Raw genomic sequence first — 14,461 nt, 5'->3', positions numbered from 1 at the left:
GTTTACACACAAACAAAGGAATTGGGGCCCTGCTAAATCTTTATCTCTAAGCAACTCACAATGACTTGGTACAATGATATTTATATAACACCATGAAGAGTTACACATAGAAGCCCAGTTCAGATTTCACATTCCCACTCCAAAAAACTATGTCTTATTAGATGGGAACTATGCAATGTGCCCACACACTCCCTCCTCTTTTCATGCCTTCACGGTTTGATAAACCACAGTTTGTCATGCAGTTGGAACTGGTAAACTGTGGTTTGAGTGCTGGCTACATGCTCAAACCACAGGTTTAAACCATGGCTTCTAATCCTAGTTTCTAGGTTGTCACAGGAAGTTTGTTATATTAAGCTAGGCATGTGAAGGAAGGAAGAATGGGGAGAAGAAACAAGGGAATGTGTGGACATATGGCATGTTCCCAATCTAACAAATCATGATTTGTTGGACAATAAATGCAATGCCTACATTGAGTCAGCACATCTATGATACTTCACAACAACAGTCAAACCCGTTATCATGAGTCAATAATATAAATTAATGGTTTTTAACTGAGTATGCTGTTCCACTCCAGTATTTGAGCAAATATCACTTTGAAAATAACTGCTGGTATTAAGTTGAAGAGTTAAGATATCCATGAGAGCAAGAGGTCCAGCAGTAAACCTGGCTATTGTAACAAATATTTGCCCTAGGAGCCTTTGCAAGACTCCTGCACCACCCTATATAATAATCTACTTTGCAAATAGTTTTCCTGGAAAATTCTAGGCTGCACCTCTCACATAAATTTCTCTCTCTTATAAGTTCATAACTTTTATAAAGAAGCAATAGAAAAGTATTCCTATATAAAGTTTGAATCAATATGATTCCAACAATGCACTCTAATAGAAGTATTTTTACTCCTGTGCTGTAACTTCTCACTGACTTCTAAGTTTGTTAGCATGAGAAAAGTAAGAAAGAATATTTTCCCATGTGAATTCATTAAAATGTGGTTCAGATAAAGAACTTGGGGAAACAAATGTCTACTTATGTGGAGTACTGTCCATATGTCCTGCTTATGATGCAAATAAGTGAACATAAAATATTGCAAGAAGTAGACAGAATTAAGAATCGCTTAACATTTAAAATAGCAAAACAATAAACCCACAAAAGAGAACCTAGTGGCTTCTTGTTTTGAAGGAAATGTGTCTCAGCAGCGCTGACAAAATAAGAAGTAAATTAATTACTTCAAATCCTACCTAGGGATTTTGGAAAAAATAATATCATATTGATATAGAGTCCTGCTCTAGAGTTCTGTTTGAACAAGTATCATGTAAGCAGCACTGACAAGAAATCATATAAATATGAAAAACTGAGGACAGGAACTTCAGGACCAAACAGCAGTTCTCACAGGACACATATCTTATCTTCATAAAAGACCAAAACACCTGTATCAGATTGACTTCTCTGCTCCTTTTAGCTCCCAGTTCAGAAGTGACATAGGGTAAGACATGCTAATCTTCACAATAAAAGGCAATAATAGTCCTAGAATGATTCTCAGAAAGCTTTTTTTAAAATGTGCTTGCTTGAAATCACTTTGTACTTCGGATGTTCTATGTTTTTATATCAAATGTTATTCATATAGAAAATACTTAAGATTTTAAAGTAAAAGATAAAAAGCCTGATCTTCGAGTTACCTATTTAAAAACTCTCTGCATTAATACCAGGAATATTGTAAATTTATAATTTCCATGGTGACAGTTTGTTCTTGGAACATGGTATGGGATACATTACCTGCTGATCCATAATACTGATAAATATAGTAATCCCATATCATAAAATCCTTAAGAGAAGGACAAATTTGTCACATTATGATAATTGTTCTTTACAGAAAGAGGTAGCAAAAGAGACAGTTTTCAAACAAATCCTAACACACTCCTTCTATTAATATAAACAGAAAAAGTTCATGATTCTAAGAGGAGGAGGAGGAATATTTTGAAGGTAACTACACAAAACCCCAACAATGAATTAACGAGAGAATGTGCTTCGTTGATGTCATTAGTAACAGACAAAACTCTCTTCTGAACACCTGTAAGGGAAAGGAGAAGGAAAGGCATACACATGAACATTATATAGCTTTACAATCACCAAGAGATTTGCTTTGCAAATAGAAATCATTTTGGTAGTGCAATGTAACAGATGGTACCACAGGTCACATGATGGTTTATGTTTTGAAATTCAACAAGCTATATGGCAGACTGTCACTGAATAAAATTATAGCTGAATGGTAGACCTTTTTTTCCTTCTTTTTGTTTAAAGGAAGGAGTAAGGTAATGTACTTCTCAGCAGTGGGGACAGTTTCCTCTGCTAGTAAATGGTGGTGCTACAATTTGAGTCAGAATACCTAATAACAGCATGGCACGTTAGATGTTTACTGTCTCCAAAGAATCAGAGAGAGGAAGGAAGAAGGAAAGAAGGTCAGATAATATGTTAAGGTACACAAATTGTACCTGAGAAATATTTGCTTGTCTGACAGCTTGATTTTAACTAATTACAGCTAGCATGACAGGAAAATGGAATGGAGGAGATGTGGTATATTATTTTAGCATATAATCTCCTGGTCAGTTGCATGTTGGTTTATTACAGCATGGACTATTTCAGGTGTTAAGTATATTGCGCTTGGTCTTTTTCCAGATGCATTTTTCTTTACTTTTCTATATTACCTCTAAAAGTGCTTCTGTAAATACATTTGAAAGAAGGAGCTTAAGAATCTGGACTGGTTTAACCATTAGGCTATGTTTGCTGTGGGAAGGGGTCAAAACAAACAGAAATCCCTGCTGTTCCATAATTATCTGATAGTCTCCATGTAGTGACTTATGTGCTAGATTCCTTAAAAAGTCTTCCAAAGGTACCATGGTTATTTATTCACCCCATGACAGAGAAGCAGTGATTGGTTGGATAATTAGTAGACAGCCTATCGGTATCTTGAATGAAGATACTGGTTGCCTGGATAGCATGTTCTTGGTGGTTCCACATGGACCTATAGCCCAATTGGAGTCCACCAAGAGAAGGGCCTTTAATGTGGTGGCCTCCTTCCTATGCAATTCCCTGCCTTTAGAGATCAGCCAGGCACCAACATTGTGTTGCTTCCAGAGCCTCCAGAAAACATTGTTTTTTTCAGGAAGCCTTCCTTGAGAGCCTAGTTTTATCAAAACTCTGTTTCTTTAAAAATAGTAATTTTAACTTATCATCATCATCATCATCATCATATCTGCTGTTCACCACTCCGAAATCTTGGATGTAAAACAGTATACAAATAAATAAATAAATAAATAAACAAACAAACATGAAAAGGAAAGACTACACACATCCTAGATTTCACTAGAGTTCAACAGACCAGATAGCCTATCTCCTATTTTATACGTCATTTGGAAATACAAGCAACATATGGATCAGCCACCATCATGCTCCGCTGGCTATGGCAATTCTTTTGCATCCAAGTCTCTCAGATTTTAACTCCATGTTTGAATGGTGCTGAGACATGTCAAATGTACTCAAATTAGCCACATATTGAGCATTGAGCAGGGGGTTGGCCTTGTAGGCCCCTTCCAACTCTGCTATTCTAGTATTCTAGGATTCTATGTAATTTCCTTTGAATTCATTCTACAGAGATTAGTGAACAGACTGAATAGAAGAAAGAAGCTAATGTGTAAGTGATTGGGATTTAATATGGCCAAAGAAAACTAACTTTTTCAGTCCTTGGGGATAACGCTTTACAGGCCACAGCATATTTTTGAATAAAATTCTGGACTCGCTGACCTAAATGTCACATACTCCTCATCTGCCCTTCTCACAGGCAAATAAGGGCATTAATCAAGCATTATTCAAGCACTCAAGTACTGTTCCCATTTCCAATTAAAATCTTTGTCAACTCTTGTCTACAATGCATCCTTTCCATCCATTTTTATGCTAGGCTTCCTCTCAGAAAATCTAGGCATCGTTCTAGTATGGATGTGAGGCCCTAGTCTCTCTCCTGGAAAAGGTTTGGCACTGCCCAGGGGTCCAAAAATGTTTTGGGCTGGTGGGCACATTTGGATTGTTGACAGCATCCCATGCGCATGGCTGTCATGAAGTAGAGGGTTCAATTTACAAAATGGCTACCAGAGCAGGCTTGGCAGACACAGAACATTCATTTCCCAGAAGGTAAACTGGTAAGGCTAAAAGAAAACTAGCTTGCCAAAGAACCTAAGGCAAAGATGGGTTCTGAGTCTCAAAACACAATGCCATTCTTTTGAACCCAAAGTTTTGTGCTCCAAAACCAAATTTACAGAAAGCAAATTTCAAAACAAACAACTGGGTTGCAGCCACCCACCATTTTTATTTTCCAAGAATGCCTCCAGGGCCCATTATTCTTGGAAATAAAGATGGAGCAGCTCTGGCGGCTGGCACTTTACTTTGCAGCATGCTGGCCTCCCAGTTAATTTCTTTAATTAAAAATATATATATTCTTTACAAGTTTTCAAAAATACCCAGGAAGAGCAAGTCACTGGTGGGTGCTAAAGCAGATATCTGTAAGCACACTAGTGCTCTCCAGCATCATGTCAGATACCCCAGGAATAGCACAACTGAACTTGAAATGGGAGTCTTGGGTGAAACTAGACGCATGTGTGTTTAAACCTGGAACTATCCCAGTCATGTATAAAGCAAGCACAGGGTGAGTTCAATCTAAGGAGCAAAAGGGGGATACAGGTAAGGAATAGATAGTCTGTTCCCTTCCACTACTTATGTGGGACCCCAAGGCAATTATTTTCTGAACTAATACTACCATGGACCAAGAGGAACTGGCTCACTTGACACAATATTTCACAAGCACAAAGCTACCATACACAACACCCATTAATGATTCATTATGTGCCCTTTTGGATGTACTTATAAGTTAGAGGGCAAAAGAACAAATAATCCAGCCATCGCCCAAAGTGAATCAGACCGAGCTTTGGTAAGACTTCACAAGCTTTGTGATAATACAAATTAAAGTACAGAAAATAATGAATTGAATGCACAGAACTTAAACTAATATTCCAAGCACAGTTTTCAGTAGAAAATGGTGTGTGTGTGGGGGGGGGGGTGAAACAGCATGTTGGGTCAGGATATGCTGCAAAATCTCCAAAGGAGACATTTCCTATGAAGCAAAAAGAAGAAGAAGGAAAAATGGTAGATTGTGCTGTTGAATTCCAACACTCACAAAACACACATGGGGCTCATCTACACTATGCAAGATATTCCACTATGAAAGCTGTATATAAAAGGCAGGAGCCACACTACTGCTTTATAGTGGTACCGAAGTGCACTGACAACTGTTGGGTCCCACTGACACATGCCATATACTGCTGTCATACCACTTTCATAGTGTTATATCCTGCTTGGTGTAGATGTGCCATGGGCCCCAACAGTTGCCAGTGCACTTCAGTACCACTATAAAGCAGTAGTGTGGCTCCTGCCTTTTATATACGACTTTCATAGTGGAATATCCTGCTTGGTGTAGATGAGGCTATGGTATACCAGCAGTGGAAACAAACCCAAAGCTGACCATACTACTTTCAGGCCTGGAAAGGACATACATTAAAAATGGGTTAATTTGAGGGGGGGGGAAGAGGAATATCAGGGAGGTTTTTTTTTTTATTACAGCCATCCTCTATGGCTCTCTGAGGAGGCATGTATCACACTTGAAGAAGTTTGATGCAAAGTCAGGAAAACTGTTTAAGCTTTTCCCAAGTGTAATTAATACAAAGGCAGATGGTTTATGGGGCAGTTTTCACATCTGTCCTTAGCCGAGGGGCAAGCGGAAACAAAAGAAAAGAAGAGGGTCACTACATTGGCCCAAAGCATTATCAATATCATGCGATAACATCTCTGGGACATTGGATCATGAAGAGTAATATGATATAACCTTACACACTTCTATCTCTACACACACACACACACACACACACACACACACCAGTCCTGTACTGATAACATTTTGGGGGGATAAAGGAGAAAAGAGCCTCCTGCCGGTGAGAGATAAGAGGCTGCATTTTTGGACTAGATCAGCCTTCCCCAACTGGTGCCATCCAGATGCGTTAGACTACCACTCCCACCATCATAACCAGCAGAAGTATGATGGGAATTGTAGGCCAATACATTTGGAGTGCACCAGGTTGGGACAGGCTGTACTATACCCAATGCTTAATCAAGTGTATATAGTGCAAGACAGGCAGCTAGGCAGAGATTTACGCTATGCATATATGCCACCATTTGGCGGAAACATGGACATCTGTCATGCCAAGCTCAAACATACTTCTGAAGATACTTTCTAAAGATGAGGGCTAACTGAATTTATTGGCTCCAGTGTGTTTGAAAGGAGGCCGATACCACTACGCTTATCATTGTGATCCTCTCATTCCACAAAGTGACAAATAAAAAAGCTTCAAACTCTTCAACTGACATGCAAGCAATCCCAAATAAAATTTGCTTAAAGACAAACTTTGCACTATATTATGGGATTAAGATTCTCCCCACCACCACCACCCCGAATTTTGTATTTGTTAAACCTGAAAAGGACAGTCCCCAGAAAGGTTTCACAGTATAAGAAAAATCTCTGTTGTCCTTACTTGATGGGTTAAAAGTACAGATTTCCTTTATAAAAACTGTAATGTATCCCCAAAAAATGCCAATTGCAATGCATAACTTCTATGCAGTTACAGCCCTTAACATGTCACTCATTTGCCTTTGAATGTGTTTATTGCAAATAGGGAACAAAGATTTAGCAGGCCAGGAATAGAAGCAAAATATTGGTGATTGCTTAGAATTCAATGATAAGCCTCTGGCAACAGAATGGTTCAAAACAGGAAGCTGGAGGGAAAGATATCACTGTAGTTTTAGAATTATCCATGGATCAACTTAAATACTGGGTCTTTCCATTCACTGTAGTCCAAGGATATCACACATTCTCTCTCTCTCTCTCTCTCTCTCTCTCTCTCTCTCTCTCTCTCTGTGTGTGTGTGTGTGTGTGTGTGAGAGAGAGAGAGAGAGAGAGAGAGAGAGAGAGAGAGAGAGAGAGAGAGAGATTCAAATGCTAAATTTAAATATAAGAGGAAATAACATTCCTTTTTAGGCGTCTACAAAAGGTTTCCAGAAGGGTTTATTCAACCCATACCAAATACCAGACCAGAAAACCTGGCAGTCTGCTGTTGAGAGGAACTTGAGAGACGTACCAGTCACTCATGGAGCCAAGAGAGATGGTGGGAGAACAGCTTGTCAATAAATAGGGAAGGGGAGAAGGCGAGTGTTCACATAATACACATTTGGCTAAGTTACACAGCCTTTTCCAGCCTACGGATTTTGAACCACATGTAACGTTCTTTGGCTATTGTGAATTTTAACATATTTTAGCTTTCTCCCCAGACCACAAGGTTCAGGCAAACCTGTTTCTTCAGGCAATAGGCAGTTAACTAACAACGGCTGGTGCTCTCCACTGAAGCTGAAGGGATTGATGGGGGGGGGGGGAGAGAAGAGGGAAAGGGACAGCACAATAGCGCGTAACACAAAAGGCCATCCTTTTCATCCTCCCTGCCTCTCCATTTTCCCCAGCTGAGATACAGCTTTATTCAAACAACATTTTAAAAATAAGCACAGTGCACAGTGCAAAGGAGGGAAACTAAATAGCCAATTAACCAGAAACAGCAAACAGAATGAAAAAAATGGGGGGGGTATTTCATCTTGCCGCTTGCAAATAAATAATTTAAATATTCCTACCGCCTCACTCCCCCATGGGGGAAGAGAGAATGTCTAATATCAGCCACCAGTAGAATATTATATTTCCACCACTTTGGACAAAGCTGCAACAGTCCTGCCTCTGAAAGGATAGTCAGCATCCTGGGTTTCTCAGCAAGAGCCCAAACACAGTAGATAATCACATGAAAAACATGGCTGGCTGGTGCATCGACAGATGCAAACAAGAACTTACTGACTGAGGCTTATTTAGAGCACAGCAGTTTAAAGAGAGAGAGAGAGAGAGAGAGAGAGAGAGAGAAGGGTATCTTTCTGTTTATTAACATGGCAATGCTTTTCAGGATTTTATTTTTATTTTTTTAAATCTGTGTTTGCAGCCGAGTGGCAACTGGACTCCGCTAGAAAGATTTGGCTGATATTATTGGAATTTTTTTCATCACAATCTTATTCATTCATCCCATCATTCATCTGACAGTCAATCAAGCAACAAACAAGGATAACATCAGAGAGAGAACTGAAATCCTTTTACCTGATTCAACGTAACTTCGTGGGTGTGAGAGAGGCAGAGATTCTGAAGGTAATGTGAGGGAAAAGTCTGATTAGGTCCCCCCCCACTTTTTCTTTCTTTCTATTGCAGTCCACGGTCTCATCTACATGCATCGGAGCGAGCAGTTACAAGCAGCTGCTTCTTTTTATTAAGACCACAGGCTCAGCAAATTAGTCCCCCTGCCCAGTTATCCAGTTGAGTCAGTGTGTGCTATTCACACACCAACCTCTTGTGTGAGGCGAGTCCCTCCTGTCCCTCTCTGTCCCCCTGGCAAGCACCCGCCCACCTCCACATGGCCTTTGGATAAACAAGACTTCCACATCACCCACAGAGCAAATCACATGGCCCTGGCAGTCAGCAGAAAGATGTGTGTGTGTGTGTGTGTGTGTGTGTGTGTGTGTGTGTGTGTGTGTAGAATATCTATAGGCTGTGCTGATAGTTGAAGGTAGCATATAACATAGATGAAGGTAGCATGTAAACTGCCCAGAGAGCTTCGGCTATGGGGTGGTATAGAAATGTAAACAACAAATAACAACAGGCAGTAGAAGGCTTTTTGCTAGTATGTTATGGTGCTGAAATCAGGTTTCCCATCTCCTAACTCATTGCGAATACTTTTATCCTCATGAAATATCTAACACATGGCCTTGAGAAACATCAAGTTGATGAGAAATTGGCACCTAAGAAGAAGGCTAGGAAGAAGATAAAACACTCCAAATAACCATTGTACTGGTACCTGTACCTGATCACTCTCCCTATCTAGCCTTTTGTAGAGAATTTGGGGGTGTCTTTTTAAAAATAAAAGAAAACATAAAACACATAATCCATCCATCTACCCACCCATTCATTTCTTACAATTCTATATTTCTCAATAGCCAAAGTTCTCTGGGTGGTTTACAAAAATTAAAACACTAAAATATAACATCATAAAGCATAATAAAAGACCTTTAACATACAAAAAATTGAAACAGTTCAAAACAGCTAAAAAAAAACCTAAAAAACTACCAGGACCTGATAAAACAACTAACACTGACCCTGTTCGGATGACACGCTAAGCCATGGTAGTTAAGCATTTTGAGCTAAACATTACGGCTTCGCGTGTCCTGTGAACCATGACTTAGTGTGTCATGTGAACCATTCCTAGCCATGGTGGCTACATTTGCTGCAAAAGGGCTAGCTGCCTAACCATGGCATAGCGTGTTGTCTGAATAGGGGCATTAAAAGGCCCCATCAGGTCCTATCAAATGCTTGGGAGCAGAGGAAATTTTTAACCTTGCATGGAAAAGATGCCAATCTTGGCACCAGGTGAGCTTCACTAGGGAGAGCTTTCGACAATTGGGGAGCCACTGCTGAGAAGGCCCTCTCTACTGTTGAACGTTCCTTGGAGGAGGGCCTCAGATATTGATCGTAACGTATGGGTAGATTTTGTTTGTCATCATGTGCTTACCAATACATCCACCTGAAAAGCCAATACAGGACAGGCTAATGCAGAATAAATAAATAGAGCACACATCAAGTGTAGAATAACAGGAGGAGGGGAACGGGGTCGGTGAAAAGCATGCTCAGGCTAGGATTGCTGATATGAGAATCAGAAATATGGGACATTCCTTGTGCCAAGCGATACTATTTAGCCAACTAGCACAGTGTTGGCAATGCAGATGGGCAGCTGCTCTCTAAGGCAGAAGTCTTTCCCATCACCTGCCACAGACGGACCCTGGGACCTTGTGCATGCAAAGCACACACTCTAAAACTGAGCTATGGGCCCTCCCCGAATGGAGATGTTAGAAGTACACAAAAGTGTACCCAATTTCAAATGCAAAATTTCAAATGGGAAGGTGAGCAAAGAAGTCACTGTAGGGAATGTGCCCTAACTTTGCTTGTATCGGAAAGGAAGGGTGATGAGCACCAGGAGATAAATCTTCAGGACTAAGAGTAGAATTCATGGGATAGAATCATAGAATAGTAGAGTTGGAAGGGGCCAGGGATTCTGGGAATGTATCCAACTAATTTTGAAATGGATGTAGGTTCTTCATAAAACCAAAAAAGAATTAGCCAAGAAAACAATAGAATCAACACACACAACTTAAACCAACACCCTAGACATGATGGAAGACATCTTCATTGGAAAATGGGGCAAGCAAAAGCATGTTGGTCTATAGTTTGCTGCAAGATCCACAAAGCAAAAGGCAGAAAAATGGTAGACTGCCCAGATGAATTCCCAAACTCATACACACAAGCATCTTGCAGAATATCACAAGAATAATGATTGCTGTTTTCTGCAACATCTTAAAATATTTTTGGAAGAAGCGGCACATTTCAAGGAAGTGAGGAGAAATGATAAGACAGTTTTCAACAGTGCTGGGCTCCAAAATAAGAGAGCATTTTGAAGATCGCCTCATTATAATACATAATTTGGAAAACGGCATCCTTTTCTCACTCTCTCATGAATCACTCATATCCATCCTGAACACCCACTATCTATTCACTGTAGTCCATTATAGTGCTGTGACAGAAAATTATTTCCCCATGAAGGCAAGCCTCTTCCCTTACTACTACACGATCAGGGCAACTGCAGAAGCAATATTTTGGTAATGTGGCCCCAAAAAATCATATTGATATTCATAGTTTTGTTCAGGGGTAAGAAAAAATACACACTCTTGGTTTGACTTTTCTGAACCAAGATACAAAACTGTAACTGGCTAGTCCCAACACATACCAAAAATCAAAATATTTTGAAAACCACAACTTCAAAACATTTGGGTTATATTCCCTCACTGGTATAGTTCTTTGTTATTCGCCCACCCAACCATGGCTTTGAACCAGATGAATGGCCCGTGACACAGACTCATAAGTCATTAAAGAACTTTTGTTCTCCATTCTGCTTTCTTGACAACATTCTGCTTTATTTTCATTCTACTTGTTGACAACATTTGCACTTCACAATATGTTATCCCCAACCAACTGCCATGGAGAAAGAAAACCTGTTGGCGTGCTCATCTTAACAGCAGCATTAATGCTCAAACAATAATGAATTTATAACAACTCAGTATTTTAGTTCTGTTTTAATGTTGCTATTGTATTTTAAATCTCTTCATTGCTGCAAGGTTTAATTTCTGTTTTTGTTTTATACTACAGGTTTAGACTAACATTTTTATAATGTATTTTATGCTGTATTTTGTGGTTTTAATAGTTGTAAACCATACAGAGAGCTTCGGCTACTATGCAGTATAGGAACGTAACTAATAAATATCCCCTTATTAAAACCTATACCAAGAGTTAAGAATGTGTTCATTTCTGTCCAATGTGTAATTATTCATTGTTCTGATTAACAGCAGATTGATTAAGAAGCTTTATACTTCTATATTTATAACCTGTTCAGTGCTAGGTCAAACAAAATCACCATATTTTATCTATGGGAAACTGAATTGAGTGACAGTGACTTGAGCAAGAGCATACTGTGAATGAATGGCAGAGGGAAGAGATGAATTGAAGTTAATTTATGGGATTCATTACTGCAAAGAGTGGTGATGGCCACCAGGCAGCACAATTTATGACTCGAGGGCGTATGATGCAGGCACCTTAATAAAACTAAGCAGGCCTAGGTCTCCTCGGTTCCTAGATGAGAGTCCATGAATGTTGGTTTTGGCACGGAAACAGCCTTGGTCGCCCTGCATGATGACCTATGTCGGGAGAAAGACAGGAGAGGGAGTGTGACTCTGTTGATTCTCCTCGACCTCTCAGCGGCTTTCGATACCATTGACCATGGTATTCTTCTGGGATGACTCGCTGAGCTGGGAGTGGGAGGTACTGCTTTGCAGTGATTCCGCTCCTATTTGGCGGGTCGGTTACAGAAGGTGGTGCTTGGGGAACATTACTCGGCCCCGTGGACTCTCAAGTATGGGGTCCCGCAGGGGTCAGTTTTGTCCCCCATGTTGTTTAACATTTACATGAAGCCGCTGGGGGCGGTCATCCGGAGCTTTGGAGTGTGCTGTCATCAGTATGCTGACGACACGCAGCTCTATTTCTCCTTTTCATCTTCAGCAGGAGAGGCTGTGGATGTGTTGAATCGGTGCCTGGCTGTGACAATGGACTGGATGAGGGCTAATAAACTGAGACTCAATCCAGACAAGACTGAGATGCTGTTAGTAGGTGATTCCGCTGACAGGATGGGGGGTGTTCTACCGGTTCTGGATGGGATTGCACTCACCCTGAAGGAGCAGGTTCGTAGCTTGGGGGTTCTTTTAGACCCATCATTGTCACTGGAGGCTCAGGTGACCTCACTGGCGCGGAGTGCCTTCTACAAACTCCGGTTGGTGGCCCAGCTACGCCCCTATCTAGACAGGGATAACCTGGCTTCAGATGTCCATGCTCTGGTAACCTCCAAGTTAGATTACTGCAATGCGCTCTACGTAGGGCTGCCTTTGAAGACGGTTCGGAAGCTGCAGCTCGTGCAAAATGCAGCGGCCAGATTGATTTCGGGAACCAGAAGGTTTGACCATATAACACTTGCTCTGGTCTGCTTGCACTGGCTGCCGGTATGTTTCCGAGCCAAATTCAAGGTGCTGGTTTTGACCTATAAAGCCTTACACGGCTTGGGACCACAATACCTGACGGAACGCCTCTCCCGATGTGAATATACCCGGTCACTACGTTCAACATCTAAGGTCCTCCTCCGGGTGCCTACTCCAAGAGAGGCTCGGAGTGTGGCAACGAGGGATAGGGCCTTTTCAGTGGTGGCCCCCAGACTGTGGAATGATCTCCCTGATGAGGCTCGCCTGGCACCAACGCTGCTATCTTTCCGGCGCCAGGTTAAGACTTTCCTCTTTGCCCAGGCATATGGCGGCACATCCTAATTACCCACATGTTTAGTTTTTAATCGGCTTTTAATGCTTTATGTGTGTATGTTCTGTGTTTTAGAGTTTTAAATTTTGTATACTTGTTTTTACCTCAATTTTAGAATTTCTGTAAACTGCCCTGGCTATGGGAGTGGTATATAAGTGTAATAAATAAATAAATAAATAAATAAATAAAATAAAAAAGGAACCCCATCGACACAACTCTTGATTTCCATGATAGGATATAAATGTAAGAAACTTAAATTAAATTAAAAGTAGCTCAGATGGCTTTATGGAACCTCCTATGTTTAGAGGCCGTATGCCACAGACTACCAGTTGCTGAGAGCAACAACAAGGGAGGGCTATAGCTTACATGCCTTGCTTGTGGGCTTTCTGCCTTTAATTGGTAACTGTGAGAAGCAAGTTGCTCAACTAGATGGGCCTTGAGAGCATTATGGCTCGAATCCTACACAAATATGAAGCGCCAGTGTTCTGCCATTAGGGCACGCATGTCTTTGCTCTCGAAACACTGCTTAAGGCAGGGGTACCAACCTGGTGCCCTCCAGATGTTTTTAGGTTACAACTCCCACAAACACCAGCCAGCCCAGTGGCCAGAAATTATGGGAATGATTTAGGGCTTGTTCAGATTGTTAGTGTGCTTCCAGGATGGTACCTGTACTACTTGGACTTTGGCCTTAGCTAGTCCTACTTCACAGTCCGCGACGGAGAAGGGAAGATCTCGGAGAAGGGAAGATCTTGCGTTGTGATTAATGCAAAATCCCTCCTCCGTTTACACGTGAGGCGTGACAGAGCCGGGTCAAGCTGCGGCAACGGGCCACATGTTCTGGGCTCAGCCCAAAGGCGCGGAAAAAACAGGCCCAAAGGGGAGGGCAAGATCCTGGGGCAAGGGAGGGATGATCCCTCCCTGATCCTGGGATCCCCTGAGCGTCATGTGGACGCACAGGGATGATCCCGGGGTTTGCCCCGGGATTTCGCCCGGTCTAGCTAAGGCCTGAGACTTGGATCAGGCTTTTGCATCCCTGCTGCTCTAACCTTGTGTAAAGGTTAAGAAGTGAACTGGTACATTGATTATGTTTTACTGTGTGATCTTCCTAAGGTTCCAAAATAGGAACCATTAGCAGCCAGGGAGACAGATCGTAGCAACTACCTGAACTCTATAGCTCAAACAATTAGCTAAACTTTTATGGTAGCCAGAAATATTATCCCTTTTGCAATCCATACATTGTTCTCGATTGAACAATCTCAGGTTCTTTGCCAACCTATATTGATTACTCTAGCTAAGTCATCCAATTTTAAGATCCACTGTAGACAATTA

General features: G+C 41.2%; 1 protein-coding gene across 9 annotated transcripts in view; it reads right to left on the bottom strand.

The window, feature by feature from the left end:
• MAGI1 (membrane associated guanylate kinase, WW and PDZ domain containing 1) overlaps nt 1–14,461 on the bottom strand; it is a 527,537-nt gene that overhangs the window by 192,842 nt on the left and 320,234 nt on the right. The window lies entirely within an intron of this gene.

The sequence above is a fragment of the Elgaria multicarinata genome, chromosome 3 (genome assembly GCF_023053635.1).
Source record: "Elgaria multicarinata webbii isolate HBS135686 ecotype San Diego chromosome 3, rElgMul1.1.pri, whole genome shotgun sequence".
Classification (NCBI taxonomy): Eukaryota; Metazoa; Chordata; class Lepidosauria; order Squamata; family Anguidae; genus Elgaria; species Elgaria multicarinata.
The sequence above is the reverse complement of the archived record's forward strand: the minus strand, read 5'-3'. Positions and strand labels throughout refer to the sequence as shown.